This window comes from Cherax quadricarinatus, unplaced genomic scaffold (genome assembly GCF_038502225.1).
Source record: "Cherax quadricarinatus isolate ZL_2023a unplaced genomic scaffold, ASM3850222v1 Contig7, whole genome shotgun sequence".
In the NCBI taxonomy this organism is placed as follows: domain Eukaryota; kingdom Metazoa; phylum Arthropoda; class Malacostraca; order Decapoda; family Parastacidae; genus Cherax; species Cherax quadricarinatus.
The window spans coordinates 225,001-243,050 of NW_027195033.1; the positions used below are offsets into that span (position 1 = coordinate 225,001).

The window sequence follows — 18,050 nt, forward strand, 5'->3', positions numbered from 1 at the left end:
AAGAATACGTATGCGGTACTGTACACACTATTGTTAGAGTGCGATAAACAATGAAAATAAATAAAAAGTACAATATTCCCAGTGAAATTTTTCCCATTTTTTCTAAAGTTTGTTATATCAAAGGTTCACTGTATACACGTTGTTCATTTTTTGATGGACTTTTTTCTCAGTCGCATTCCCCAAGAATTGTATTGTATAGAGGTTCATGCGTGGTACAGTAGTTTGTTAAGGCAATGTAGTGGAGTCTGGTCGAAGATTTATATCAATGGTCACTATAGTTTTCAAACACAGTTGATTTAGTTATTAATAGGTTCGGATAAAGCTAACTTCTGCTGTTAAAATTACGGCGGCAGCCATAAGCTAGGCTTTAATTAGTACCACAGGCGGGCCCCGCTTATACAGCAAGTTAGGTTTTGGGCTACTGTAGGGCCCCGCTTATACAGCAGGTTAGGTTATGGGTTATTGTAGTGCCCTGCTTATACAGCAGGTTAAGTTCCAGGGTACTGTAAAGCCCTGCTTACATGTCAGGTTAGGGTCCGGGCTACCGTAGTGCCCTGCTTATACAGTAGGTTAGGTTCCGGGTTATTGTAGGGCCCTGATTATACAGTAGATTATGTTTTGGGCTACTGTAGGGTCCCGCTTATACATGTTAGGTTCTGGACTACTGCAGTAGAGTGAGACATAAGTTCCGTTTCACTTTGACATGCATATAAAAGCCTGATAACATATTTACTCTATCATATATTAACCCTTAAACGGTCCAAACATTTCGACGTTCAAATTCGTAGCTACAAAAGTAGATCTACTTTTTTTTACATATTTTCAAATATAACAACAAAATAATGTAGATAAAAGTTTTTTTTACACGTTTTCAAATGTAAAACAAAAAAAAGATCTTAATTTTTTACATACTTTCAGATGTTGAAAAAACGTATATATACGTTTGGACCGTTTAAGGGTTAAGTGAGTGATAGAGCTAGGTCTAAAAAAATGCATATACAGTACACACATTACAGTGGACTCCCGCATAACGATCACCTCCGAATGCGACCAATTATGTAAGTGTATTTATGTAAGTGCGTTTGTACGTGTATGTTTGGGGGTCTGAAATGGACTAATCTACTTCACAATATTCCTTATGGGAACAAATTCGGTCAGTACTGGCACCTGAACATACTTCTGGAGTGAAAAAATATCGTTAACCGGGGGTCCACTGTACTTTAAAATATTTTCATCCTTATAGCGAGTAGTGAAAATATTTATTGTAGCAAGTCTGAATAAATGAAGAATGGCTGTAATTGAAAATCGCTGCATTAGTGAAACCACGGCAAAGATAGGCGCTGTAAAGCGGGGCCTCTTGGTCAGATTTTTTTTTACGCAGATTAGTCAAGTGGGACGCAGTCGAACCCCCAAATTTGTGAGAGTTATATTTCCAGCAGCCTTGGCAATTTATAATCGGTGAATAATTCAGAATTATAGCTGCAAAATTGTTTTCATTTCCATGTTTCGAAGCTGCGGTCAGCTGTCTTAAAAAGCTTCTCCTTATCATGCGATACTTTGTAGATGTGATTGGAAACGTGCGTCCAGAACTGAACAGTACACACACTGACGGCCTTTCTGTCTGCTCTTAATCTTGAATTAATTGTTTTTCATCGTATTTATAAAAAATTGCACTACACAGAGGAGCTTTATGAGACGGCTGACTATGTATAGGGGAGCTTTATACGAGTGGGTATGTGGTGTAGCTTTATACGAGTGGGTATGTGGTGTAGCTTTATACGAGTGGGTATGTGGTGTAGCTTTATAAGAGTGGGTATGTGGTGTAGCTTTATAAGAGTGGGTATGTGGTGTAGCTTTATAAGAGTGGGTATGTGGTGTAGCTTTATAAGAGTGGGTATGGAATGTACAGTGAAACTGTTTAGCTACCGACAATACATACAGCAAATTGACTTACGAACAACTAGCGAAGAATTAATTACAATCGATTACTGCTCTCCAGCAGCATCAAGAAATTCCCGGAGGCTAGATATTTACCTGCATTCAACTGTGCAAGCCAATCATGCTGGCGGAACACTTCGGCAATAAGGATACCCTAGTATTGCATATGCATCTTCACCTTCGACTTGCTGATGTTGTATACTGCTAATAAAAAGAGCTAAAGGTGACTAAAATGCCAGGAGCAAGGGGCTAGTAACACCTCCTGTATATATTAATAAATGCCAAGACCAGGGGGCTAGTATCCCCTTGTCCTGTATAAATTGATAAGTGCCAGGAGCAAGGGGCTAGTAACACCTCCTGTATAAATTACTATACATAAATAGAACAACTTTCGTTTTTCATTTTAGGTCACCCTGCCTCAGTGGGTGTGTTAGAAAATGAAAAAGGTAATCCTCGAAGTTTGGGGTTCGACTCTGTGCCCTTCCTGAAAAGTCTCTGATATTAACACAGCTCAAGGAACATAGTTTCTCTGTATTACTACCAACTTGAAAATCGGGAATCTTACGAAGTACAATTATTAGTGTTTGTACGTCTTCAGGGATAATGTCACTAAGATGTTATTGTTGTGTTATGGACCCTAGAGTCCATTGTTATTTATGCATTGTTTAAGCTAACTGGAGGGTTGTTTCGGGGGTCAGCGCCCCTGCAGGACAGTCCATGATCAGGCCTGGTGATGGATCAGGACCTGATCAACCAGGCTGTTACTACTGGCCGCATGTAAACCAACGTAGGAACCACAGCCCAGTTGGTCAGGTACTGTGTGTCTGTCTATCTCCTTCTTGAAGACAACCAGGAGTCTTGAAGACAGCCAGGGGTTTTGAAGACAGCCAGGGGTCTTGAAGACAGTCAGGGGTCTTGAAGACAGCCAGGGGTCTTGAAGACAACCAGGGATCTTGAAGACAATCAGGGGAGTCTTGAAGACAACCAGGGGGTCTTGAAGATAATCAGGGGTCTTGAAGACAGCCAGGGGGTCTTGAAGACAACCAGGGGTCTTGAAGACAACCAGGGGTCTTGAAGACAACTGGAATATCCAAGAGTTTGTTGTGACGTTTTATTTACAATTTTAGAAGTGTTCAACTAATGTTTTAAAGTTTTGTAAATTTTACATAAGTACGTGGCGAGTTATACTCGTCGAATTGTGTTCGAGTTATACTCGCCGAGTCACATTCACTGAGTTACTCACTAGATTAAACTCGCGGAGTTGTACTTGCCAAGTAATTGAAGCTCTCGTTAGAAAGTGTCTTCATCAGGGTGCGTATGAATATTTTATTCATAATTTTATGCCTCTAATACAGTCATCTCTTATAAAGTTCCTCTCAGTACATTTTTTTCATAAATGCGATTAAAAAAAATTATATCCAAAACTTAATAGCACCTGGAACAGTCTTCATAGTACGTGGGATATTTAATTTTGACGGCACTTTTGCTTCAGAGTTGAATAAAAAATCTTGCTATATGGAGGAGTAAATGGAAGGGTGGACGAGGGCTCGAACATTGGTCCGTAAATTGAGAGTCTGACGCTCTACCGTGTAGGCTAACCCAGGCCTCTTAATAGGAAGGAATTGGCACTAATACTGTATTATATTCCATCAGAGGCCTTGAGACAGGGTAAGATTAGAGCTACTACTGAAGCTCCTGGGCTGCAGGAAAGAGTTCAGTTGTGTTACAGTTGGTGCCTCTGACGGAATATAATACAGTAAGTATTAGTTATGATTCCTTCCTGTTTGAGATCTGGGTTAGCCTAGATGGTAGAGAATCAGAGCTGACAGTCCAACACTCTACCATCTAGACAGATAATACAGTAACAGTTCCAATTCCTTCCTATTAGAGGCTCATGCTAGCCTAGATGGTAGAGAATCAGAGCTGACAGTCCAACACTCTACCATCTAGACAGATAATACAGTAACAGTTCCAATTCCTTCCTATTAGAGGCTCATGCTAGCCTAGATGGTAAAGTATTGGAATGTCAGTTCATGAACCACTTTCATGCTCCTCGTCCGTTCTTCCATTTACTCATTAACAGCTGTCATTACAACTTAATTTGAGGTTATATACAGGGGGTTTATAAGAGCACTGACTGTATTTACAAAATTTCCTGTAATTCCCCAGAGTAAACACACTAGGCAGCATTTTTTCACATTGGTGAAAAGGGGATGGTGGAGGACTGGCGAGTGTGTCATGTCTTGTTACGTGAGGATTTATAGCATGTAATCTGCATCACTGTTTACAATAAACACATCACCACAAATCCCAGTGCTGTCTTACTAACACCTTACTGGTCTCCGCTGCATGTCTTCCTCCGGTCTCCAGTTCCCGGATGCTTTCCTCCAAACTCTGGCTACTGGATGCTTTTTCCTGTCCTACAACTCCGGTTGCTTTCCCTGTCCTCCAACTCCGGATGTTTTCCTCCAGTCTCCAGCTCCTGTTCTCTCGCAACATGCTTCAACACGTCACACCATGTGATTTATTAAAAATACAATGGTGCTGTATGACACATGAACATACAGTAATTCTCTTATAAAGCAATTTTTTGCAAATACAATTGAAAATTGTATTTTCTGCAAATATAGATCAGCCATCACTAATCCGGCAATCAGTTATCCGGCACTAATTTCGGCTAGCATAATTTCAAATTTCATCATTGTATTGACTCAGAAATTGTATGGATGGTTGTAAATCTACAGCAGCAAGCCAGTGGACGAGAAAGCAGTGATGGAAATAAGCAAGATGTAGCAGAAAGTCTCTCTATTGATAGGTTAATTAAGTGTATTCTAACCTAACCACTCTGTAATCTGGCAAATGCGCTAATCCAGCACACTACAGATCCCAGTGATGCCGGATTAGTGATGGTCGACCTGTACAGTTGAAAATTGAATTTTTTGCAAATATACAGTTGAAAATTGTATTTTTTGCAAATACAATTCAAAATTGTATTTTTTGCAAATACAATTCAAAATTGTATTTTTTTTGCAAATACAATTCAAAATTGTATTTTTTTGCAAATACAATTCAAAATTGTATTTTTTGCAAATACAATTGAGAATTAAATAACATGCTTTTCAAAAAATTTTCCATAATTCTGAATGCACAATTTCAGTCACATTTACAAAAAAAAAAAAAATTAAATATATAGAGAAGCTATATAAATGAACTTACTGTAGTAATAATAATATTAATGCATGTAGGGAGCCCTGACTTACAAATCAGTCACTTTCTTCTCGTTTCAGCTTGCAAACAACTTTGCATTCCTGGCAGTTTGCAAAAGCTACACATGTTTGTAAGTGCGATTGCTTGCAGCTTGGCCATATGCAACTTAGGGACTTCTGCTGCATTTGCTTGGTTAACTTGTGAGAGTTGCATAACGGATGACCGCTGAGAAGGAATGTCAGTTAGCTCAGCGGATGACTCTACCTCCGCCAGATGACCTCCAGTACCTACACAAATACATGTATTCCCTTCCAAGAGGGCTAAGCCCCTCCAAGGGCTGAGAGTTACCCCCCACCCACCCCCACCCCTTTTGAAACTAATTCAAACTACAGTGGACCCCCGCTTTACGATCACCTCCCAATGCGACCAATTATGTAAGTGTATTTATGTAGGTGCGTTTGTACGTGTATCTTTGGGGGTCTGAAATGGACTAATCTAATTCACAATATTCCTTATGGGAACAAATTCGTTCAGTACTGGCACCTGAACATACTTCTGGAATGAAATAATATCGTAAACCGGGGGTCCACTGTATTATTTTTTTTCCACGTCGGCCATTTCCCACCAAGGTAGGGTGACCTGACGAAGAAAACACATCTACCATCACTCATTCAGTAGCTCTCTTGGCAGAAAGAGCAAAAAGTGACAATACCGTGACTGCAGCAACACACAAATGACCCGAACATAGAAGACCGAAACCTTCAGACTGAAACATTATCGTTTCTTTTTCATGATGTTTGCGTCTTGCCAGAAAATTACAGTTTATTCAGGAATTGTCAGTGCCGGACTGGGCAGTGGTGGGTTTGACCTCCAAAAAACATTCTTTAAGAATGAGGATCTCAAAGTGAATGAGCAAGTGGTCTTTACCAATTAATAATGTATACACCAAGTGGTATGCTGTATATATCTGTGTATATTTCAGTGTACATACACAGAGAGGTATATATCTCAGTATGTATATACAGTGAGAGGTGTATATCTCAGTGTACATACACTGATAGTTTACATTAATCAGTATTTTAGGTATTAAAGTATTCTTGACTGGTGGTGTACAGGTGACCTGCAGTCTTAATGACCCTGGTGTAGTGGATAGACTTTAAACCCCATTAATCAACCAACCAGTCTTAATGACCCTGGTGTAGTAGATAGACTTTAAACCCCATTAATCAACCAACCAGTCTTAATGACCCTGGTGTAGTAGATAGACTTTAAACCCCATTAACCAACCAACCAAATCGACTTACCCTGCCAATTCTGTTCGGTAGTTCCAAAGTCCATTATATGGAGGTCTCTTATATGGAGAGTTTACTGTACTTTATCAGCTTAAGAAACTTTATCAGCTTAAGAAAGCTTGTCGTACTCTAATGAATGATGGTCGAATGTGTTTCTTCTGTTTTTGTTATTTGGCCGCACCTCAGTGGGAGACGGCCGGTGTGCGAGAGGTCATCCCTCCACCAATTACAGACCAAGGAATGAATTACAAGCTTCGATGATTGTTTACAGACAGTCAGACTGTTGCTGTCACAGCGGTGCATTATTTTATGCATTTTTGTTATAAATTATTTTTGTGCCAAATTTCATTATTATTAGAATTACTTTTTATCATTAGAATTATTATTGTTTTTAATATGAGAATTAGTTGAATTATTATTAGAATTAGTTGAATTATTATTAGAATTATTACTTTTATTATTATTACTATTATTTCTGTTATTACTAATATTATTATTGCTATTATTATTGGAAAAATAAACAAAGGAAGCAGTATAATGTGATCCTTTATTGACAACGTTTCACCCACACAGTGGACTTTATCAGGTCACAAACAGATCTACCGGGTGAAAGGTACGCGAGTATTTATAGGATGGAGTCAGGTGGAGAATGCTGGGTAGGTTGGATCTGAACTTGCATGTGACAATCTTCCGAGTAGGGTGATAGAGGCTAGGACCTTGGGCAGCTTTAACCCTTTGACTGTCGCGGCCGTATATATACGTTTGTGAGGTACCGTGTTTGACGTATATATACTCATAAATTCTAGCGGCTTCAAATCAGGCAGGAGAAAGCTAGTAGGCCCACATGTGAGAGAATGGGTCTGTGTGGTCAGTGTGCACCACATAAAAAAAATCCTGGAGCACGCAGTGCATAATGAGAAAAAAAAAACTCCGACCGTTTTTTTTAATTAAAATGCCGACTTTGTGGTCTATTTTCGTATAGTATTTGTGGTTGTATTCTCGTTTTCATGGTCTCATTTGATAGAATGGAAACTATATTATAGAAATGGAGGTGATTTTGATTAATTTTACTATAAAAAGAACCTGGAAATGGAGCACAAAGTACAGGAAATGTTTGATTTTTGCCGATGTTCAAAAGTAAACAAATGATGTCATTGTCCAATAAATGTCCAAATAGCCATTCTAATACGCAGTCATGAATGGGTTGATGTAATTTTACAATTATTACAGTATTGCAGTAGTCTGCATAACAGTAAATCTTCTATTTTTTGTTTGAATAAAATTTCAAAATAAAAAGCAAGAGTAATATCACAGGGACCTGGAGACATGACTGATGACCAAAAAAATCTTATTTTAGAGCCAAGAATGTCTGCATTGTTCATTCTGGACCTTATTTTGAAATTGTCGTATTTTTTAATTTTCGTGAAATTGGCCAAATTGCAAATTTCTGACCATGTTATTGGGTAGTTGAAATCGGTAAATGGGCAGTTTCTTGTGCTCAATCGATAGAAAAAATAGAGTTCTGAAGAAATAGTTATGAGTTTGGTTGACTGGAATAACGGAATTAGCCGAAAATAGGGCTCAAAGTGGGCGAAATTGCCGATTTTTAAATATCGCCGAAGTCGCTAACTTCGCGAGAGCGTAATTCCGTCAGTTTTCCATCAAATTTCGTTTTTTTGGTGTCTTTACAATCGGGAAAAGATTCTCTATCACTTCATAAGAAAAAATAATTTTTTTTTTTTCGAATATTTTGCGACACCAGGAGCAACTTCAGGATTGGGCCCTTCGACAGTCAAAGGGTTAAAGAGAGATTGTACAAATGTATGAGTAGACTTTCTGCAGTGTTCCTCCATTCTTATGTTCTTATGTGGGATAACGATGACGAAGTTTCTTGGCAAGTGGTTCAGCTATGTTATAGAAGCCATTGTTTTAGTTGAAGTTGTTGGATATACAGATAAGTGATGATTCCAGGATTCTTCGGTACTCAGTGTTGTCTTCTCTGGCGATAAGTCTTGCGTTTTTGTAGTTGATTAAGTGGTTGTGTGAATTTTGATGTTGAACACAGGCATTTCTTAAATCATCCAATCTTCCTGCGTACTGGTGTTTCTGGATGTTTTACCCACGTATAATTTGCTGCAGTCATTACAAGGGATTATGTATACCCCTGCAGAGGATGGAAGCTTGTCCTGTCTACTACTGGTAATGTCCTTGATGGTCGTGGAAGAGGAGGTCAATACTTCGAATGAGATATTGGAAAAGATGTTGGAAACTTGTTTGGCAATGGAGTTGGTGGGGAGGACTATGTATCTCCTCTCGGCAGTGTCTTCTCTGGGTGTGTTATAGATGTTATATGCCCGGCGTCTGCAATCTCTAATGAAGTGCCGAGGATAGTGAAGTTTAGAAAATACTTGTTCAATTAGCAAGGGGTATACACCCAGAGACCTCCAAACACATATTTCAGAACACCAGTACTCAGGCAGATCGGACGATTTAAGAAATGCCTGTGTTCAACACTGAAATTCACACAACCATTTAACCAATAACAGAAACGCAAGACTTATCACCAGAGAAGACAACACTCAGTACTGAAGAATACTGGAATCATCACTTATCTGTATATCCAACAACTTCAACTAAAACAATGGCTTCTATAACATAGCTGAACCACTTGCCAAGAAACTTCGTCATCGTTATCCCACATAAGAACATAAGAATGGAGGAACACTGCAGAAAGTCTACTCATACATTTGTACAATCTCTCTTTAAAGCTGCCCAAGGTCCTAGCCTCTATCACCCTACTCGGAAGATTGTCACATGCAGGTTCAGATCCAACCTACCCAGCATTCTCCACCTGACTCCATCCTATAAATACTCTCATACCTTTCACCCGATAGATCTGTTTGTGACTTGATAAAGTCCACTGTGTGGGTGAAACGTCAATAAAGGATCACGTTATATTGCTTCTTTGTTTATTTATCCATTGTGTCGGTATTTTATACTATTTATTTCCATGCTATTATTATTACCATTATTATTACTATTATTATTATTATTATTAGAATTATTATTAGAATTACTTATTATTTTTATTATTATTATTATTATTATTATTATTATTATTATTATTATTATTATTATTATTTTGCAGGTTGCTTAAAGAAGAGTTTTTCACAGGTAAAATGGAGTACAGTTGTGGGTGCTCTTGTACGCCAGCACTCGTCGTGGGAACACCGCATGCATACCTTCGCCAGGTGCTGCATCAACCAGGCTGTACAGGGACCTGTCTGGTAGTTCACCTGTTAAAAGTGATAGTTCACCTGTTAATGAGTGGTAGTTCACCTGTTAACAGAATGAGTTGTAGGGCACTGTTAACGACCGGGGTGATAAGACAGTTGACCAAGGTCGTCACTGAAGCCGCCATTGTTAACGACCAGGCTGGTAGGATGGCTGAACGAGGCTGCCACTGTTAACGACCAGGCTGGTAGGATGGTTGAACGAGGCTGCCACTGTTAACGACCAGGCTGGTAGGATGGCTGAACGAAGCTGCCACTGTTAACAACTAGGCTGGCAGGACACTGGAACAAGGTCGTTCGGCTGACAGGATAACACATCATAACTGTAACTACCATGTACAAATATAATTTTTTTGGATCTTCAAAAGATTGTCGCTCTAGCGACTCGTCACAAAGCATTTAAATAATTTTTATCTTCAGTAGATGGAATACCAGCAGTGTTTTTAAGGCCTTTCTAAGAGCATTTCTAAGGCCTTTCTAAGAGCATTTTTAAGGCCTTTCTTAGAGCATTTTTAAGGCCTTTCTAAGAGCATTTCTAAGGCCTTTCTAAGAGCATTTTTAAGGCCTTTCTAAGAGCATTTTTAAGGCCTTTCTAAGAGCATTTTTAAGGCCTTTCTAAGAGCATTTTTAAGGCCTTTCTAAGAGCATATGTAAGGTCTTTCCAAGGGCATTAAGCCATTTATCCACTGAACACTTTGCACTGTCCCTCGGTAGTCTTGAACGTACCCGTACGGGTCGAGATATTTTTTTATGTAAATAGTGAGTGTCGACGCGTTCGCCTCACGTATCCCTTCATGGGGGGGCCTTGATCCGAGGAAATGGAGCAATCCTTCCATCAGATCGTACTTGACGTTTTGCCCCAGCGTTGCACGGTCCCTATGGGTTTAGTGCTTCCCCAAGAAGGGGGGAGTTCAATCTCTAAGTCAAATTCTATTTCTAAGGTGCTAATGTATTATTACTATTATTATTATGATTATTACTATTATGATTATTATTACTATTATTATGATTATTATTACTATTATTATGATTATTACTATTATTATGATTACTATTATTATTATTATTACTATTATGATTATTATTACTATTATTATGATTATTATTACTATTATTATGATTATTACTATTATTATGATTATTACTATTATTATTATTATTACTATTATTATGATTATTATTATTATGATTATTATTATTATTATTATTACTATTATTATGATTATTATTATGATTATTATTATTATTATTATTATTACTATTATTATGATTATTATTCTACAAGATAAGTTCAATAAGTTAAGTTTTTTGTGCACGTACTTGTAGAAATACAGATTATTATTATTATTATTATTATTATTATTATTATTATTATTATGCAATATTTTGAGTAGATTAAAAAGAATTAAAGAGTTAAAGTTTTGTGTTGTTGATGTTGTGTGTGTGTGTCTCTCTCTCTCTCTCTCTCTCTCTCTCTCTCTCTCTCTCTCTCTCTCTCTCTCTCTCTCTCTCTCTCTCTCTCTCTGCTCTCTCTCTCTCTGCCCTCTCTCTCTCTCGCTCTCTCTGCTCTCTCTCTCGCTCTCCTCTCTCTCTCGCCTCTCTCTCTCGCCCTCCTCTCTCTCTCGCCTCTCCTCTCGCCCTCTCTCTCTCTGCCCTCTCTCTCTCGCTCCTCTCGCTCTCTCGCCCTCTCTCTCTCGCCCTCTCTCTCTCGCCTCCTCTCTCTCTCGCTCTCTCTCTCGCTCGCCTCTCTCTCTCTCGCTCTCTCTCGCCTCTCTCTCTCTCTCTCTCTCTCTCCCCCTCTCTCTCTCTCTCTCTTGCCCTCTCTCTCTCTCTCTCTCTTGCCCTCTCTCTCTCTTGCCCTCTCTCTCTCTTGCCCTCTCTCTCTCTTGCCCTCTCTCTCTCTTGCCCTCTCTCTCTCTCTCGCCCTCTCTCTCTCGCCCTCTTTTTTTTTTTTTTTTTTTACACAGGGTTTGACAAGGTTAAGGATCCCTAGCTTTATTGACAGCTATTTACAGGTTAAGGATTCCTAACTTTATTGGCAAGCTAAGAGCTGTTACCTACATCAGCTCATTTGAAAGCATTTTTATTGTTATGAGACATACAAGTAGGGAACAGGATGAAGTTGGAGCCATCTGTGGGCCAGCATTTTCATTTGATCAACTGACTTTATCTCGTTGACATCATTATCCTGTATGAATGTGTTCCATACTCTAGTCATCCTGGGTATATAGGATCTCAGATGGAGTGATGTTCTGGAGAAGGGTACAGCCAAAGTGAAGTTGCTGCTTTCTGCCCGTCTTGTGGCATAAAAGCTTGTTTCACGCTGTCCTCGAAGTGGATCCAAGTGTGGTATTTTGACAATATTGGCCTTGTACATAACAGTAAGGCCACCCACATCCCTCCTATGTTGAAGGTTCTGCTGAAATGACAGATCTATCCAGGATGGGTCCAGGCGAGAGATGAGACGTCTTGCTCTGTTCTCTACTCTGTCAAGCAGTCGCAGATGAGAGGGGAGGGGCAGGCAAACCAAGAAAGTGGAGCATACTGAAGGTGTGAGCATACTTGTGCCTCATACAGGATCTTGCAACCCCTACTGTCAAGCAGATGGGAGATACGGCAAAGTGCTGTAAGCTTCCTGGCTGCCTTGTTTGCAAGATTTACAACATGGTTCTTCATGGTTAGTTTGGAGTCAAATTTCACCCCAAGGATATCAACTTCTTCTCCAGGTGCCAACATCCTCCCATTCATCCTTACTACTGCACCAGCATTACCATCATGGTGCCTAGAGACAATCATCTCTCCCTCTCTCACCCCCTCTCTCTCTCTCTCTCTCTCTCTCTCTCTCTCTCTCTCTCTCTCTCTCTCTCTCTCTCTCTCTCTCTCTCTCTCTCTCTCTCTCTCTCTCTCTCTCTCTCTCTCACCCTCTCTCTCTCTCTCTCTCTCACCCTCTCTCTCTCTCTCTCACTCTCTCTCTCTTTCTCTCTCTTACCCTCTCTCTCTCACCCTCTCTTACCCTCTCTCTCTCACCCTCTCTCTCTCGCCCTCTCTCTCTCGCCCTCTCTCTCTCGCCCTCTCTCTCTCGCCCTCTCTCTCTCGCCCTCTCTCTCTCGCCCTCTCTCTCTCGCCCTCTCTCTCTCGCCCTCTCTCTCTCGCCCTCTCCCTCTCTCTTGTCATCTATCTCTCGCCCTCTCTCTCTTGCCCTCTCTCTCACCCTCTCTCTCTTGCCCTCTCTCTCACCCTCTCTCTCTCACCCTCTCTCTCTCACCCTCTCTCTCTCACCCTCTCTCACTCTCTCTCACCCTCTCTCTCTCACCCTCTCTCTCTCGCCCTCTCTCTCGCCCTCTCTCTCACCCTCTCTCACCCTCTCTCTCTCACCCTCTCTCTCTCACCCTCTCTCTCGCCCTCTCTCTCGCCCTCTCTCTCGCCCTCTCTCTCACCCTCTCTCCCTCTCCCTCTCATATACACACTGTGAGGCTATCATCTCAGACAAGATGGCCGCCCTACTCACCTCCACAGTGGCCACAATTACTGTTAATCATTAACCCTGTGACTTCTAGCTACAGGTCAGCTACCTAGATGGACTCTAGTCTCCATAGAGGCTAGAGGGGCCAGGGGACTCTAGCCTCTGTGGAGGCTAGAGTTTCACTGTATATATACAAATGTGTATATCTCAGTGTATATAGACTGAGAGGTGTATATTTCAGTGTATATACACTGAGAGGTGTATATCTCAGTGTACATACACAGAGAGGTGTATATCTCAGTGTATATACACTGAGAGGTGTATATCTCAGTGTATATACACTGGTAATTTACATTAATCAGTATTTTAGGTATTAAAGAATTCTTGACTGGTGGTGTACAGGTGACCTGCAGCCTTAATGACCCTGGTGTAGTAGATTGACTTTAAACCTGATTAACCAACCAACCAGTCTTAATGACCCTGGTGTAGTAGATTGACTTTAAACCCCATTAACCAACCAACCAGTCTTAATGACCCTGGTGTAGTAGATAGACTTTAAACCTGATTAACCAACCAACCAGTCTTAATGACCCTGGTGTAGTAGATTGACTTTAAACCCCATTAACCAACCAACCAGTTTTAATGACCCTGGTGTAGTAGATAGACTTTAAACCCCATTAACAACCAACCAGCCTTAATGACCCTGGTGTAGTAGATAGACTTTAAACCCCATTAACCAACCAACCAGTCTTAATGACCCTCATGAAGTAAACTTTAAACCCCATTAGCATCATCAACCAGCCATTCCCCATGCACAGTATGGATCTCATAGGTACAGAATTTCTCCATGAATATAAAAATGGTGACCTGCAAAGGCAGACTATATAAAAATAATTTTTCATTTAGTAATTTATGTAGGAGAAGGGGTTACTAGCCCCTTGCTGCCATATTAGAAGTTAGTGGAAGCAAGTGGTTTCTGGGAGCTGATGTGCTGTTGGAGTGTGGAGGGATTTATTGAAACTGGTTAGCCAGACTTGAGTCCTGAAGGTGGGAGGTACAGTGCCTGCACTCTGGAGGAGGTGGGAGGTACAGTGCCTGCACTCTGGAGGAGGTGGGAGGTACAGTGCCTGCACTCTGGAGGAGGTGGGAGGTACAGTGCCTGCACTCTGGAGGAGGTGGGAGGTACAGTGCCTGCACTCTGGAGGAGGTGGGAGGTACAGTGCCTGCACTCTGGAGGAGGTGGGAGGTACAGTGCTTGCACTCTGGAGGAGGTGGGAGGTACAGTGCTTGCACTCTGGAGGAGGTGGGAGGTACAGTGCTTGCACTCTGGAGGAGGTGAGAAATACAGTGCCTGCACTCTGGAGGAGGTGGGAGGTACAGTGCCTGCACTCTGGAGGAGGTGGGAGGTACAGTGCCTGCACTCTGGAGGAGGTAGGAGGTACAGTGCCTGCACTCTGAAAGAGGTGGGAGGTACAGTGCCTTGATGGGATATGACCAGTGTCTTATAATAATAATAATAATAATCATAATCATAATAATAATAATAATACAGTGGTACCCTGAGTTTTGAACACCTCCCAACTCAAACAGTTATGTAAGTGTATTTGTGTAAGTGAGTTTGTAAATGTGTTTTTGGGGGTCTGTAAAAGACTAATCTAATTTATATTATTCCTTATGGGAACAAATTCGTTCGGTATTGGCACTTGAACAGCCGTCTGGAATAAAATAAGATTGAAACTCAGGGTACCACTGTATTCATAACAATAATGTATCTGTGGGGGACCTATTTTCTCTCTTTGGTACCTGTGTATGGCTGTCGTGTGTACCTTTGTAAAAGGTTCTTTGTGTATACTGTATTAAGTGTATGTGTTGCACTTAAGAACAAGTGTAAGCAGTTCTAGGAAGTGATCGGGTGGGTTTCGAACCTGGAGTGGAGTCGCCTTGGGAACCCCAGGACAGGTTCGAACCTGGAGTATAACGGCCTTGGGAACCACAGACAGGTTCAAACCTGGAGTGTAACTGCCTTGAGAACCCCAGGACAGGTTCGAACCTGGAGTATAATGGCCTTGGGAACCACAGACAGGTTCGAACCTGGAGTATAACCACCTTGGGAACCCCAGGACAGGTTCAGACCGAAGGTGCAAGAGACTTTGAACCCCCTAAGGGCAAAGGCTCCAACCAAAGGTTCTGACCAAAGGTGTGATGATCTTGGTACCTCTGGAATAATACTTGCTGCCATAATCACTACCCTGAATTTGTGTGTACTAACCTATATGTGATTGCAAGGGTTGAGTCACAGCTCCTGGCTCCTGTGTGTGTGTGTGTGTGTACTAATCTATGTATGGTTGCAGGGGTCGAGTCACAGCTCCTGGCTCCTGTGTGAATGGGTACTGGCATATATGTAGTCTCAGGGGTCAAGTCACAGCTACTGGCCCTGTGTGTGAATGTGTACTGACCTATATGTAGTTGCAGAGGTTGAGTCACAGCTCTTGGCCCCGTGTGTGCATACATTTTATCAAGTAGTCCTCTTCGCTTTTTCTTCTATATAAAAGACTCAACATGACAAGAAAGTGTATAATATATTTTTGTAAAATACACATCAATAATATTGTAAAAAATGTGTTTAGAATATGAATGAAAATAATTTAGTATCGAAAAAATTTTGGAAATTGAAGCAACATGCAAATGAGGAGGATTTATATTATTTTTGCTTTATTAACATTAATTTGGAGAGAAATTAAAACCATTTTTGAAATATTTTGTTGTATTTTTTATTAATTCAGTTTAAAGTGCCATACAACTGTTGTATATGTTTGTGTGTATGATGACCTTCTGGGTGTGCATGTGTATATATACATGTGTATATATATTCTTCTTTCTTTCAACGTACCAGCCGTATCCCACCGAGGCGGGGCGGCCCAAAAGGAAAAACGAAAGTTTCTCCTTTTACATTTAGTAATATATACAGGAGAAGAGGTTACTAGCCCCTTGCTCCCGGCATTTTAGTCGCCTCTTACGACACGCTTGGCTTACGGAGGAAGAATTCTGTTCCACTTCCCCATGGAGATAAGAGGAAATAAACAAGAACAAGAACTAGAGAGAAAATAGCAGAAAACCCAAAGGGGTGTGCATATAAATGTTTGTACATGTATGTGTAGTGTGACCTAAGTGTAAGTAGAAGTAGCAAGACATACCTGAAATCTTGCATGTGTATGAGACAGAAAAAAAAAAAGACACCAGCAATCCTACCATCGTGTAAAACAATTACAGGCTTCAGTTTTAGACTCGCCTGGCAGGACGGTAGTACCTCCCTGGGTGGTTGCTGTCTACCAATCTACTACCTAGAAAATATATATACAGTGGACCCCCGCTTTACGATCACCTCCCAATGCGGCCAATTATGTAAGTGTATTTATGTAAGTGCGTTTGTACGTGTATGTTTGGGGGTCTGAAATGGACTAATCTACTTCACAATATTCCTTATGGGAACAAATTCGTTCAGTACTGGCACCTGAACATACTTCTGGAATGAAATAATATCGTAAACCAGGGGTCCACTGTATATATATGTATATATATATATTTTTTTTTTTTTTTTTTTTTTTTTTTTTAAAAAAGTCGGCCGTCTCCCACCGAGGCAGGGTGACCCAAAAAAGAAAGAAAATCCCCAAAAAGAAAATACTTTCATCATCATTCAACACTTTCACCACACTCGCACATTATCACTGTTTTTGCAGAGGTGCTCAGAATACAACAGTCTAGAAGCATAAACATATAAAGATACACAACATATCCCTCCAAACTGCCAATATCCCAAACCCCTCCTTTAAAGTGCAGGCATTGTACTTCCCATTTCCAGGACTCAAGTCCGACTATATGAAAATAACCGGTTTCCCTGAATCCCTTCACTAAATATTACCCTGCTCACACTCCAACAGATCGTCAGGTCCCAAGTACCATTCGTCTCCATTCACTCCTATCTAACACGCTCACGCACGCTTGCTGGAAGTCCAAGCCCCTTACCCACAAAACCTCCTTTACCCCCTCTCTCCAACCCTTTCGAGGACGACCCCTACCCCGCCTGCCTTCCCCTATAGATTTATATGCTTTCCATGTCATTCTACTGTGATCCATTCTCTCTAAATGACCAAACCACCTCAACAACCCCTCTTCTGCCCTCTGACTAATACTTTTATTAACTCCACACCTTCTCCTAATTTCCACACTCCGAATTTTCTGCATAATATTTACACCACACATTGCCCTTAAACAGGACATCTCCGCTGCCTCCAACCGTCTCCTCGCTGCTGCATTTACCACCCAAGCTTCACACCCATATAAGAGTGTTGGTACTACTATACTTTCATACATTCCCTTCTTTGCCTCCATAGATAACGTTTTTTGACTCCACATATACCTCAACGCACCACTCACCTTTTTTCCCTCATCAATTCTATGATTAACCTCATCCTTCATAAATCCATCCGCCGACACGTCAACTCCCAAGTATCTGAAAACATTCACTTCTTCCATACTCCTCCTCCCCAATTTGATATCCAATTTTTCTTTATCTAAATCATTTGACACCCTCATCACCTTACTCTTTTCTATGTTCACTTTCAACTTTCTACCTTTACACACATTCCCAAACTCATCCACTAACCTTTGCAATTTTTCTTTAGAATCTCCCATAAGCACAGTATCATCAGCAAAAAGTAACTGTGTCAATTCCCATTTTGAATTTGATTCCCCATAATTTAATCCCACCCCTCTCCCAAACACCCTAGCATTTACTTCCTTTACAACCCCATCTATAAATATATTAAACAACCATGGTGACATTACACATCCCTGTCT

At 40.7% G+C, this 18,050-nt stretch overlaps 1 protein-coding gene and 1 long non-coding RNA gene across 2 annotated transcripts in view; both read left to right on the forward strand.

Moving 5' to 3' along the window:
- LOC128700966 (ethanolaminephosphotransferase 1) overlaps window positions 1–10,788 on the forward strand; it is a 52,528-nt gene extending 41,740 nt beyond the window's left edge. The window contains exon 9 of the transcript XR_008408826.2: window positions 9,586–10,788. The gene's annotated coding sequence lies outside the window, so the exon portion shown is untranslated. The remainder of the gene's footprint in view (window positions 1–9,585) is intronic.
- Window positions 10,789–11,603: 815 nt separating this feature from the next.
- On the forward strand, window positions 11,604–15,950 carry LOC128700967 (uncharacterized). The gene is made up of 2 exons (XR_011391003.1): window positions 11,604–14,599; window positions 14,632–15,950. It is a non-coding gene; the product is annotated as an uncharacterized lncRNA (long non-coding RNA).
- Window positions 15,951–18,050: the final 2,100 nt, after the last annotated feature.